This window comes from Apium graveolens, chromosome 2, assembly GCF_009905375.1.
Source record: "Apium graveolens cultivar Ventura chromosome 2, ASM990537v1, whole genome shotgun sequence".
NCBI lineage: Eukaryota > Viridiplantae > Streptophyta > Magnoliopsida > Apiales > Apiaceae > Apium > Apium graveolens.
The window spans coordinates 287046773-287060380 of record NC_133648.1 but is presented as its reverse complement, the minus strand read 5'-3'; positions in this window follow the sequence as shown (position 1 = coordinate 287060380).

Sequence of the window (13608 nt, the reverse complement as noted above, 5' to 3'; positions counted from 1 at the left end):
AAGTCAATTGCAAACTCAATTTCTCTGTCGGGAGGTAATCCTGGTAGATTATCTGGAAAGACATCTGGAAACTCATTGACAACTGGAATTACTTCTAGTATTGGAACTTCTTTGCTCGTGTCTATCACATGAGCCAAATACGCCTTACAATCCTGACGCAATAGCTTCTTCGCTTGAGCTATTGTTAAGAACTTCTTTTCCTGCTTATTTCCTCGAAATATTATCTTCTTTTTGCTACCCAAGGTCTGAAGTCTCACTTTCCTATTCTTACAATCGATCTAGGCGTTATTCTGTGACAACCATTCCATTCCTAAGATAAAATCAAATTCTCACAACTTAAAAGGTATCAAGTTAGCATAGAAATGACGTCCCGCTATCTCAATATCACACCTCGGACACACTCGGTCGACGAGAACTTGGTCCTTATTAGCTAATTCTATCATTAATGCTTGTTCTAACAACTTAACTTCGCAATGCAGGTTATCGACAAAATCTTGAGAAATAAATGACCTTGTAGCTCCAGAATCAAATAAAACTTTAGCATCTACGGAGTTGAGTGGAAGTGTACCTGCAACCACATCTGAACTCTGAATAGCATCCTTCATAGACATGTTGAATATTCTGGCTTTGGGTTGAGCTGGTGGTCCTTCAATCCTTGGCACACTCTGAGATGGAGCACCTGTAAGCCTTGGTGTGTTACTTGTTGTACTTTGTGTTGGGCAATTTCTGGAGATATCCCCTGGCTTCCCACACTTATAATAACCAGTTCCCAAATTCTGACCTTGAGTCAGACTTTGACACACATTAGCAAAGTGTCCCTTCCTGCCGCACTTGAAACACGTCACATTGACATTACAATTCCCAAAGTTCTTTCTACCACAAAACTGGCAATCTGGTTCTGGTGGACAATTGGGTCTCTGCTGATTTGAATTCTAAAAACGGTTTCCTTGTCCTCCATTTCCTGATTGTGGTCTTCTAAATCCCATATTTCTATTACCCTGAAATTCTGGCCTTTTGTTGAAACGACTCTGGAAATTACCCTGTTGTTGACCTCCTTCTGAGGTTTCTATTTTCCTTTTCTTCCCATCCTTTCCTTTCTGAGACATGTCACTTTTACTTTTGATCACCATTGCTTTCTGAACCACTGCCACATATGAAGTCAACTCAAACATGGCCACTCTGTTCTGAATCCAAAACTTCAATCCTTGTTCAAACCTTCTTGCTTTTTTTATCTGTATCAACCTGGTCTGGCACGAACCTTGCTAACTCAGTAAACTTAGGCTCCTACTCAGCCACCGTAAGATCTCCCTAGGTTAAGTTCAAGAACTTGATCTCCATTTGGTTCTTCATATACCTCGGGAAATACTTCTCCAAAAACAGCTCAGTAAACCTTTCCTAAGTTATAAATTCACCTCATTCCAATGCTCACGTAGATTCCCACCAATAGTTTGCCTCACCCTTCAGAAAGTAGCTTGCAAACTTGGTCTTCTGTCCAGTCCCTGCTCCGACTAATTCAATAGCCTTTTCCATCTCCTTGATCCATGTATTGGCTTCCACAGGATCAACACTTCCCTTGAACTCAGGTGGCTTCACAACTTGAAATTGCTTAAAAGTCACTGTAGGTGGTACTGCTGCTTGCTGCTGCTGTTGCCGTTTCTGCTATTGTTGTTGTTGCGTAAGATGTAACATCTGTTGCTGCATTAGTGCCAACATCTGGAAAATCGCTGGAGCCATACGGCTCTCGGTACGATCCTCTCCTGAATTATTCCTCCCCTTTGGTGCCATTATTCTGATAAGAAAACAAGCAACATATATAATAATCTGTCAAGCATTGTGTCAAATATGTAGCAATTCTTTGGTATATTAAAATTATCAAGCATTATTTCTTCTCAAAATATCATAAACTTGCTACCATATTAACACAAGCGACATGATTATCACATAATCCTGCTTATTATCTCGAGAATAACAACACAAAGAAAATTTATGATGAATTATCCAAACTTTTTTAAACCCTTGCTCAAATTCTCTAATAAACCAACAAACAGTGGATAGGGTTGCAGCACAACCTTCCAACCTCTTTTTCAACACTTCATACCATCCTCAAAACCAACAAAATAGCAAGGCAATGGCATGAAAACCAAGAACTAAACAAAAAATAGGAAACCTAAACAACTTAACTATAACCCAACCCAATAACCTAAATTTAACCCTATAAGAGCTAAACTACATGCGCCTATCTTATGTGATCTACCTATGACTCACCTACGACAATCCTAAGCCTGTTTTAGTGACCATAAACCTGTAGCTCTGATACCAATATGTGCGCCCTCCAAACCCGGGGTCTAGATTTGGGGGGGTCACTAGCCAATAAACTATAATAAAATAATCACAGCGGAAAAATATAATAAATATGACCCCTTGCATGCACTGGATCGATCACATGTTATAGTATGGAACAGGCACTAACACAAACCAATTGTTATTACAAACCATAAGTCTAATTAGTTTTACAAATTATTCAAATTTTATTTCAAACCCCTAGACTTATTCAAGCGTCCCAAAACAGTCTACCTGGAAAACACACCCAACTATCTACAAGCACTCGACTTCTGATCAAACCTGGAACTCAAGCCTGCTCTGGCTTAGCTGAAAGATTAGATTGATAAACAAGTATGAGCGAAAGAAATGCTCAGCAAGCAGTATAAAATGTGCTTGTAATGATAAACCACATTTTGATAATAACTGAACAACAGGATAAAATTAGTAATATTTGATCAATAATAAAAGCTTCACAAACTGTTAGCAATAAACGATAATTTTTAGATTGGAATCTAACTACGACGGACGTACTATCACATGCTGATCAGCCCGTGTGATAGCACTGGTTCATGATTCGTAGAAACATGTCCCCAAAACACAAGTACTCAAATAAAAAGGCAATATATCTGCCTGTGGCACAAATTGTGTCATAATATTTCATATAACACATAGAAATAGTCCTCCGCTGGACTGTCCGTCCCGGTCACTTACGCATTTATCCAATCCATAAAATATTTTGATCAAAGGAGCCGAATCAAACGACATCCTTAACAATATAACTCCCCATTTCTCATGGTCCAGAGCTATCTCAACAATCGATGGCGAAATAACTAGAACAATTAGTTATTCACTAATCTCAATTCAATGTTCCACTGTATAGAGTAATTTATAGCGAAATATAAAACGTTTAACTATACTAACCTTAGAATAGTATGGAAATTGAAAGAATACGGTTCAGAGTCAATATCACTTGAATGATGAGTGAAGATATAAATACTTGCATAATATGATTCGAAATAAACGTCACTTGAACGATAAGTGAAGTTAGGGGTACTTGCCTGGTATGCTCGATAACCTCTTACTATAACTTTGCTTATAGCTGCTGGCTACTATCTCCGTCTAACACTTGACCGCACTCCTTGCTACTCGATTCTATTAACAAAAGGACTATCTTAATTGACAGAACCAAACTCAATCGACGTAACTTTACGTCTTGACATCTACCCGATCGTTTATAACTAAGCATGGCATTTTAAAACTGTAAACAAATAGCATGCATATCACATAGCACGTAATCATTGTATTCATATAACACGTAATCACATAATTCATGTAACACATAAGTCAGATCATTAAAAGATATGTCTCAGTGCGTTCAGAATTAAAATTAGGTCAATATTAGTATTTACCGATCAAATACCAACTTAAACTGATACACAAATCAAATGTCCTTGCAATACAAAAGAAATTAGGACTTAAAAGTATTTTTATTGGAAGCGCAATATTTTTCTGTGTCTATACTTGTTTGTTTCGTATTAAACGGACGAACAGTTTAATTATTATGAATATATAAGAAATAAATGGAAATAAATCAATTAATAATAATTTTGATTGAATTTTAAATACCAAAATATAATTTTTGAAAGTTTAAAAAAATAATTTTAGGAATTATTTGAATTAATTATAAATAATTTACATTTATTTAACTATTTATAAATGAAATTAATTGATTAAATGATTTTAATCAATTAATTAAATTCATAAATAATTAACTAAATTGAATTATAAATAATTAAATCAAATTAGATTTTTGAAAATAATAAAAGAAAATAATTTTAGGAATTTAAAATATTTAAGAAAATAATTTTTTTTAGAAATAAAAATAATAAATAAATGATTTTTTTAAAAAGAAAGTAAATGATTTTTAGAATTTAGAAAATGAATTTAAGAATAAAAGTAAAAAGAAATGGGTACAAACAGATTCATGAAACTGCAATTGGGGAAAACAGATTTAACCGTGGTCAAAAGACCGGGTCGCAACTGGGTTCGAAGGGATCAACCGGGTCGGGAAGAACTCTGACCTGTTTTTGGGTAATCCCCTGATTCCGGCGGTCTTCGCCGGACTCCGGCGGTCCAAAACAGCCCCAAAATCGACCCTCTTTCCTCGATTTTCCGTCCCAAAAACATCCCATATCACTTCCTATTTACGAATCAATTATCAAACACCCCATACCATCCCTACAACACCGATTCCGACCAAAACACCATGGAAATCGGCGAAAAGCTCCAGTTTCCGGCCAAACAATCAAAACACCGAATCCTTAACCAAAAATTACGATACCTATCTCAATTCGAAGATAATTAGTCGTACAACGGGTGCATTAAATCAAAACGATCACCAATCAATCAAACATTCTGAAAAATTGACTTAAAAATTCAAGAATAATCAATAATTTGAACTTTAAGAATCCTTAACTAAAATTAACGAAACTATATACCAAATCGATTTAGGATCTTAGGAACGTTAATCAATAAACCAAATCATCAAACAATCCCTTAAAAATCAAAAACGAATTCTTAAGAACAAGAACCCCCCAAAATTCGATTTTTATAAATACTATACCTCAATTGAAGATATTGATTTCAATGGATAGAGCTCGAAACAAGCTTTGATTTGGTTCAAGAATCAACAAAAACGGTTCAGTCAATCTTCCAAAAACATTGATCAAAGATTGAGAAGAAATCTCACCCCCACAACCTTGTTCTTGTTTTTCCTATTTCCTGAAATTTTAATAAAAAAAATAAATTAAGTAATAAAAGGCTGCTATTTATACTTACAGCAAATTATATCCCCAAAATCAATTTATGGTATTTTTATCCCCTAATTACAAGTATTTAGGCCCAAAATAATTATTGAGGGGAATAATTTTTAAAAACGATAAAATACAAAATTAATGTCAAAATTCCCCAAAAATTGCAAATTATTCGAAAATACAAAAATAAAGGGTATTTGAAATATTAATAATTTTATAAAAATAAAAACACGGATTTTGTGGGGTTTGACGTGTCGGTGGGTCCCCGGTCCGCTGATTTTTGAAAAACAAAACGATACTGAAATTAATAGAAAAACCCGAATACGCATAAAATGCATTCAAACACACATAAAATAAAATTAAACGAATATCTCGATAGAGACGCGAATAAATGCAAGTCCAAATTGCAGATCGATTCATATAATTGTAGTTTAAACATATATTAATCAATCAAAAAATTTTCTGGCCCGCATAGAAACACACATAATAACTGTAACATATAATATCATGGCAATAATCACTTTAAATTTATAAAACACATAATATTTACTCATTTAACATATAATATTAACATATTTTTCTCGGATATTACATGGTCGATACTGTGGTTAATTCTGAACTCGATCGATTGCTAAGGTCCGATGCCTTAGAGAAAGCCTTATTGGGGAATTCTGATAGTGAAGATGACGAAGGTGACGAGCAATTGCAATATCTGAATGCTTCTCCCTGGAAGAGGAAGGTTGATATGCCTTTTGAATCTCTTGGAATTGAGGAATTGAACAAAGCTCCTAAACGCCTCAAGCCATCTATTGAGGAAGCTCCTACTCTTGAGCTTAAGCCTTTACCTGAACATTTGAGGTATGTATTTTTAGGTGATGCATCTACTTTGCCTGTTATTATTGCATCTGACCTTTCAGGTAGCGACGAGGAGAAGCTTTTGAGGACTCTAAGAGAGTTCAAATCGGCAATTGGATGGACTATAGAAGATATTAAAGGAATCAATCCTTCTTATTGCATGCAGAAAATTCTGCTAGAGGAAGGTAGAAAGCCTACGGTTGAGCAGCAAAGAAGACATAATCCCATCATGAAGGAAATAGTGAAGAAAGAAATTCTTAAGTGGCTGGATGCATGGATTATTTATCCCATTTCTGAAAGTTCTTGGGTGAGTCCAGTTCAGTGTGTACCAAAGAAGTGAGATGTCATCGTTGTTGCTAATGAGAAGATTGAGCTCATTCCTACTCGAACAGTCACGGGATGGAGAGTTTGTATGGACTACAGAAAGCTGAACAAGACCAGTAGGAAGGCTCACTTCCCTCTTTCTTTTATTGATCAGATGTTGGATAGATTAGCTGGGCATGATTACTATTGTCTTCTGGATGGCTATTCGGGTTACAATCAGATTTGTATCGCTCCAGAAGATTAGGAGAAGACTACGTTCACTTGTCCATTTGGTACTTTCGCCTTTAGACGAGTCTTTTTTGGTTTATGTGGTGCAATAGCCATATTTCAGAGATGTATGATTGCCATCTTTTCTAATATGATTGGCCAGAATATAGAGGTGTTCATGGAAGACTTCTCTGTATTTGGCGATTCTTTTGGCGAATGCTTGCAGAATCTTGGACATGTTCTCAAGAGGTGTGTTGAGACCAACTTGGTTCTCAATTGGGAGAAATGTCACTTTATGGTGCGACAGGGCATTATTCTTGGGCACAAGGTTTCTAGTAAGGGTCTTGAGGTGGACAAAGCCAAGGTGGGGGTCGTTGAAAATCTTCTTCCACCAATTTCTGTTAAGGGAATTTGCAGTTTTCTAGGTCATGCAGGTTTCTATAGGCGTTTTATCAAGGACTTCTCTAAGATTTCAAAGCCATTGTGCAGTTTGCTAGAGAAAAACATTCCTTTAAAGTTTGATGACGAGTACCTTGCCACTTTTGAGACGTTGAAGAAGAGTTTAATCACGGCACCGGTCATAACTGCACCTGACTTGAATAAACCTTTAGAGATGATGTGCGATGCAAGTGACTATGCAGTTGGAGCGGTTCTTGGGCAGAGAAAGAACAACATATTTTATATGGTCTACTATGCTAGTAAGACCTTGAATGGTGCTCAACTGAATTATACTACTACGGAGAAAGAACTATTAGCTATTGTCTATGGTTTTGAGAAATTTAGATCTTATCTACTCGGGACAAAGGTGACAGTTTTCACTGATCACACTGCAATTCGTTATCTCATCTTGAAGAAGGACTCGAAGCCACGGTTGATTTGATGGGTTCTTTCACTTCAGGAGTTTGAGTTAGAGATCAAGGACAGAAAAGGGACTGAAAATCAAGTCGTTGATCATCTTTCGTGTTTAGAGAACCCTAATGCTACTTCATTGGACAAGACATTGATAAATGAGTCTTTTCCCGATGAGCAGTTATTTGGAGTGCAAGAGGAAGAACCGTGGTTCGCAGATATTGTGAACTACCTTGTGAGTAACATCATGCCTTCCGACTTATCGTACGCTCAAAGGAAGAAGTTTCTGCATGAAGTAAAGTGGTATATGTGGGACGAGTCGTTTCTTTTTCTCCAAGGAGCTGACCAAATCATCAGGAGATGTATTCCCTACAGCGAAACGGGGGGGGGGGGGATCTTGCGAGATTGCCACTCAACGGCTTATGGAGGACATTATGATGGAGAAAAGACAACAGCTCGTATTCTTCAAGCAGGGTTCTTTTGGCCAACTTTGTTTAAAGATGCTCATCATTTCATTTTGAAATGTGATCGGTGTCAACGTGTGGGTAATATGTCTAAGAGGGATGAGATGCCTCTTAATGTGCTTCTCGAGGTTGAAGTATTTGATATTTGGGGAATTGACTTCATGAGGCCATTTGTCTCATCTTGTAACAATCAGTATATCTTGTTGGCGGTTGATTATGTGTCGAAATGGGTTGAAGTTAAGGCGTTGCCAACAAACGATGCAAAAGTGGTGCTCAATTTTCTTCACAAGCAAATATTCACAAGGTTTGGAACTCCAAGAGTCATAATCAGTGATGAGGGGTCGCACTTTTGCAACCACAAGTTTACCGCTATGATGCGAAGGTATAATGTAAATCATGGCAATGCTACAGCTTATCATCCTCAGACAAATGGTCAAGCTGAAGTGCCTAACAGAGAGATCGAGCAAATTTTAGAGAAAGTTGTGTGTCCAGAGGAAAGATTGGTCTTTGAAGCTTGATGAAGCTGTTTGGGGTTATAGAACAACATACAAGACTCCGTTGGGAATGTCGTCATTCCAGTTAATTTATGGTAAGGGGTGTCATTTGCCGGTGGAGCTAGAGCATAAAACGTATTGGGCTTTGAAGAAATTGAATCTGGATTTGGATGCAGTTGGTACGAAGAAGATGCTTCAATTAAATGAGCTCGACGAGTTTTGACTTCAAGCTTATGAGAACAACAAAATTTATAAGGAGAAAGTCAAGAGGTGGCACGATCGGGGTCTAGTGCTCAAATCATTTGTGCCGGAGCAACAAGTTCTTTTGTTCAACTCTCATCTCCATCTTTTTCCTGAAAAGTTGAAGTCCAAATGGTTAGGGCCGTTCGTTGTCAAAACTGTGTTTCCACATGGAGCGATGGAGATTTTTGAGAATTATTCGGGCCAAGCATTCAAGGTAAATGGCCAGAGGTTGAAACATTACTATGGTGACACGACAAACCGCGAGGTGGATAATGCCGTTTTGTTGTCCTTTTGATCTCGAGTTTCTACGTCAAGCTAACGACGTAAAGCAAGTGCTTCTTGGGAGGCAACCCAAGTTTGTTCTATATTAGTAAGTAGAGGAAGCAAGAAAAAAGATAAAATCACAAAAAAATCAGAAAAAATAGAAAAATTCAGGGTCAACTTCAGAAGCCAGGCACACCCGCGCTGATCTAGCGCGCAGACGCGCTGAAATTATAGAGACACGGCGCGTCCGCGCTGATCTAGCGCGCGGCCGCTCCGATTTGGCAGAAGTAGAGCACGCCCACGTTGTTCTAGCGCGCGGCCGCGCCGAGGTCCCGACTCAAAAAAATAAAAATAGCAGTATTGAAGAGGAAAAACGGTATTTTTGTTACAAAATCAATTCCTGCCCGAATTTTACTCTCCCACATCCCAAATTTCCCTCTCCAAATCAAACCCAATATTCCCACTATTCCCATAATCAAATCCCATTTTTATTCCATATATAATTCTCTTTTCACCTCCTATAAATACATACACTTATACACAAACTTCTTCACCACTTCACAAATTTCTCAAACACAAATTTTCTCTCAAACATAAACTCTTATTCTCTCTACTCAATTCCAATGGCACCCAAGAGACAAAGAACACAAGTACTCGGCAGCACCACCGATTCTTCGATTGCAGGTGGTGTGAGGCCAAGGTTTTCTACTCTTGATGCTGAAACGGAGTATACGAGGCTTCTCTAGAAGCTTATCATCAAGGAGAGAGGTTTTCTGCCATCGGGGAAGGATGGAAAGCTATTGGAGATGATTCTGGAGATGTGCTGGGTTCCTTTTTGTGAGGCACCCGCTGTTGTGCCCATGAGTATTGTTCACGAGTTCTATGCAAATGCGAAGGCTGAGAAGGATGGTTTCATGGTGGTTAGGGGGATGAAGGTAGATTATAGTGTAGAGGCGATAAGGTGGGTGATTAATCATCCCGTGAGGAAGCCTGGGCAGGACACTTGGAATGATAAGACTCCAAATGACTTTAATCTGGATCTTATTATTGCTACGCTATGCATGCCTGACACATACTGGAAGATCAATAGGGGCACTACTGAGTACTCTACGTTCCCGGCTTCCAGCATGAACAGGTTTGCCCGTGCATGGAATGCGTTTATTTGTGCTGACATCATGCCATCTTCGCATGTGCATGATATTACTGTGGAGCGTGCACGGCTGTTGTGGGGCATTCTTCAGGCGATTATATGGATCTTGGGATGGTGATTTATCAGGGTATTCTGAAGTTCTTGAGGGGGAGTACCACTGGGTCTATACCATATGCGTTCGTTGTGACAAAATTATGCGTGGTAGTTGGTGTTCATTGGCCAGCACATGAGCAGTTGCAGATCCCGAGTGCTCCTATTGACAGCACTACTTTGGCTATGATGCAAGAGTGGGATGGAGGCAAGCCCGATCTGAAGGGGCTTGGTTATACATTTGACCATCTACCTGGTGGCAGGGCAGCTGCTGGGGCCAACCAGACGAGGAGGATTGTTTGGAGATCTCAGCTAGGAGATGAGGCGGGGCCATCGCAACAGGAACATGAGGAGGAGGAAAAAGCTGATGTTGGAGCTGGCATGAGCATGGTGCAGTATAGGCGTCTGAATATGAATGGATGCGATGCATGACATCCATAACAGGTTTGCATGTAATCTCACCCAGGCATTAGGGACAGCTTTCAGAGCCACCAGTGTTGACATCCAGTGGCCAGTATTTGGTGAGGACTCCGTGTATCCGCCTCCAGATATGCCTGACACTCCACCCGTTGAGGGTGAGGATCCTGATTCAGATTAGGCATGTCTGATTCCTTACTATTACCTTCACTGAGGACAGTGAATATTTTAAGTTTGGGGGTAGTAGCTGAAGGAATATGTTTTGTAAGAGTCGCATATAGTTTGTATATTCATGATAGTTTAGTTCATATAGTTGCATATTTTTCCATGTAGTTTTTTTATTTTATTTTTGGTAGTTTTTATGTTAGTTTGTTCATGTAGTTTCATGGATTTGCATAATAACATGATCCCTTAGATAATTTTTCCGATTGACTTGTGATATTGATGCTAGTGTAGTGATGTCGTATTTAGTGATGTTAAGTCTTATCGAATTGGTTTGCATGCTAGAGACAACTATATTTCACTAAGTCTTATAGGTTTCTAAAGTACTAGATCATGGTCATGGTTTGTTTGTTTGTCAAAGTTTAATCACTTATTTATATTTAGAATTTAGGATATTCTCTTAATAATAAATTAGCATGGATTTTTAGAAATTAGAGAAAAATGGGATTTCATTGCTAGTTTTGTTGGATAGGTGTCAAATGGCTAGTAGCCGGCTCATATTTATATGAGTAGTCTAGGGTTGAACGAGATGGAGCGAAACGCACTCATTCGGAAATTATGAATAAAAAAGAAGAAAAAAAAGAAGAGAAAAAGAAAAAAATAAGTGTTATGTATAATTGATCACAAGTGGGCTCTTTAGTACTCGAGTTATTAAGTTCTTAGGGGACTTTGTGCCTAGTGACCTAAGGCTTTTATAATCTGGGATCCGCTAACCTAACGCTCGCTACATGGGTACTATTACATAAGTCTTTTGTGGACCTCACTCATTGCACGATCAAATAAGCATAAGTGTGTTATTTTGTTTGAATAAAAACATAAATCCATATAAAACTCTAATATAAGAATTGAAATGTTATAAGTTATTTTGAGTCTAGATTTTATTCTGTTTATAACCTTGTGATTGCTTTAATGAATAGTGAGTCATGATTATTGATCTAGTGGCGATAGTATATTTGTAAGTAGTTGCACACACGCACGTCTCTGGTTTGTAGATTGATTTGTGAGGTTGGATTGATCTTGTGCGAATAACTGTATTTGTTGAGATGTTGCTTATTGATTGGTTTAGTTATTCTATTGGGGATCGATTGCATTCATTTAGGTGCATTCATGAATTTTTATTTCTTGTTCTTTGAGTCTGTTTATGCTTGGAACAAAAATCGATTCAAGTTTGTGGGTATGTTGACTGGCATTTATGACACTTTATTACACTCAGTAAAGTTTTGAATTGGTGTAAATGTACTCAAGTTGTTGGTGTTTTAATGTGTTTTCTAGTGTTTTTGCATTTCAGGCATTATTCTAAGAATTAGGTGAATTAGCATTTTTTTGGTGCTAATATGGTGTTAGGATGATGTCCAAAGAATAAAGCTCCGGAAGCAAACTCGATTGCAGCGGGAATTAAAGAAATTCAGAAGTTTTCCCAGAAGCACGGCGCGCTCGCGCTGGTCTAGCGCGCGGTCGCGCCCATTTGTCAGAGAACCAGCGCGCCCGCGCTGATGAAGCACGCGGCCACGCCGGGTTGGGATTCCGAAATCCTAATTCTAATTGATTTACAATTGGAGGAGTTTTATCTTGCATGGGCTGCTATATATACTTAAATAAAGGACATTTTTTAGAGAGGGATATACTAGAGCACAAGGAGAGCCGTAAGAAGACCGTGTTAGCACGATTCAATGAAGACGAAGAAGATCTCATATTTACTTGTGAATCTTTGTTCTAAGTTGTAACTTGGGTGCTAGTTTTCTTATTCGTGAACCTTACTCTTGTTTTGTACTTGGTTTTAATATTTATTTAGTATAAAGACTACGTTTATTATACCATGCTTTCATCGGAACCCACATTGATGATGAGTCCGATTATGGGCTAATCGTTATCGTGGAGTTTTAGCGGATTTATTTATGGATTTGTTTAGTTATTTATTTCGATACCTTAGAGTGTGGTGATTGTATGATAACCTAGTATTGGTTGTGCTTATTCATCTTATGAGCATCGCGAACTTTTAAGATAGCGTGTTAATCTTTAATGAAACAACAGTGAATTTAAGGATTTAGAACTTGCCATGCTAGCATAGGTTCATATGTTATTGTTATGCATGATTCGTAGGTAATTTAACCATCTTACTTTCCCTATGTAATCACAATAGATAACTTGTGCTTTAAACCTTTATGTTGTCAAATTCTATAGACATATAGGGTCTCAATATAATTGGTGTCTATTCAGCTTCTATCTATTTTGTGGATGTCTGGTAGTATGGTATTCGTGCAACGACAGTTGGCGTTTATCAGTTTCATGTTATCTGATTAGTGTCATCACTATTACATGCTAAAGTTAAGAACGAAAAAGCTATTGAATGAAGTATTTAATGAAGTTAGAATCCCATGTTTGTCATTTATATTAATTCAACCATTCTTACTCTCTTAGTTATAATTGTTAGTTTAATTCTTAGTTATAATCAAAAACCCAATTTGTTATTCGTCTTAGCATTGAATAATAGGCATATCATTGGTGCATAAGTGCATAAATTAATTAGTTAACCAAAGTCAGTCTCTGTGGGAATGAACTAGAAATAATTCTATATTATTTGCGAATGCGTATACTTGCGTGTATTATTAGCGCGTGTTTAGCGACTAACAACAGACATGTAGCAAACATGATGTTTATTCTACTTGCAGTTAAGTACAACAAAGATTCAATCATTCCTCTATAACTTGAGATATCTATACTCTTTCCCTTTTTATCTTCATCCAACTTTGTAGCTGTAGATATAGGTGTAGATGCAGGTGAACAATCAACCATACCAAACTTTTTTAATAAATCTTTGACATACTTGATTTGGCTAATGAAGATTTAATCACTTCTTTGACTGACTTAAAGTCCAAGAAAGTAACTCAATTCCC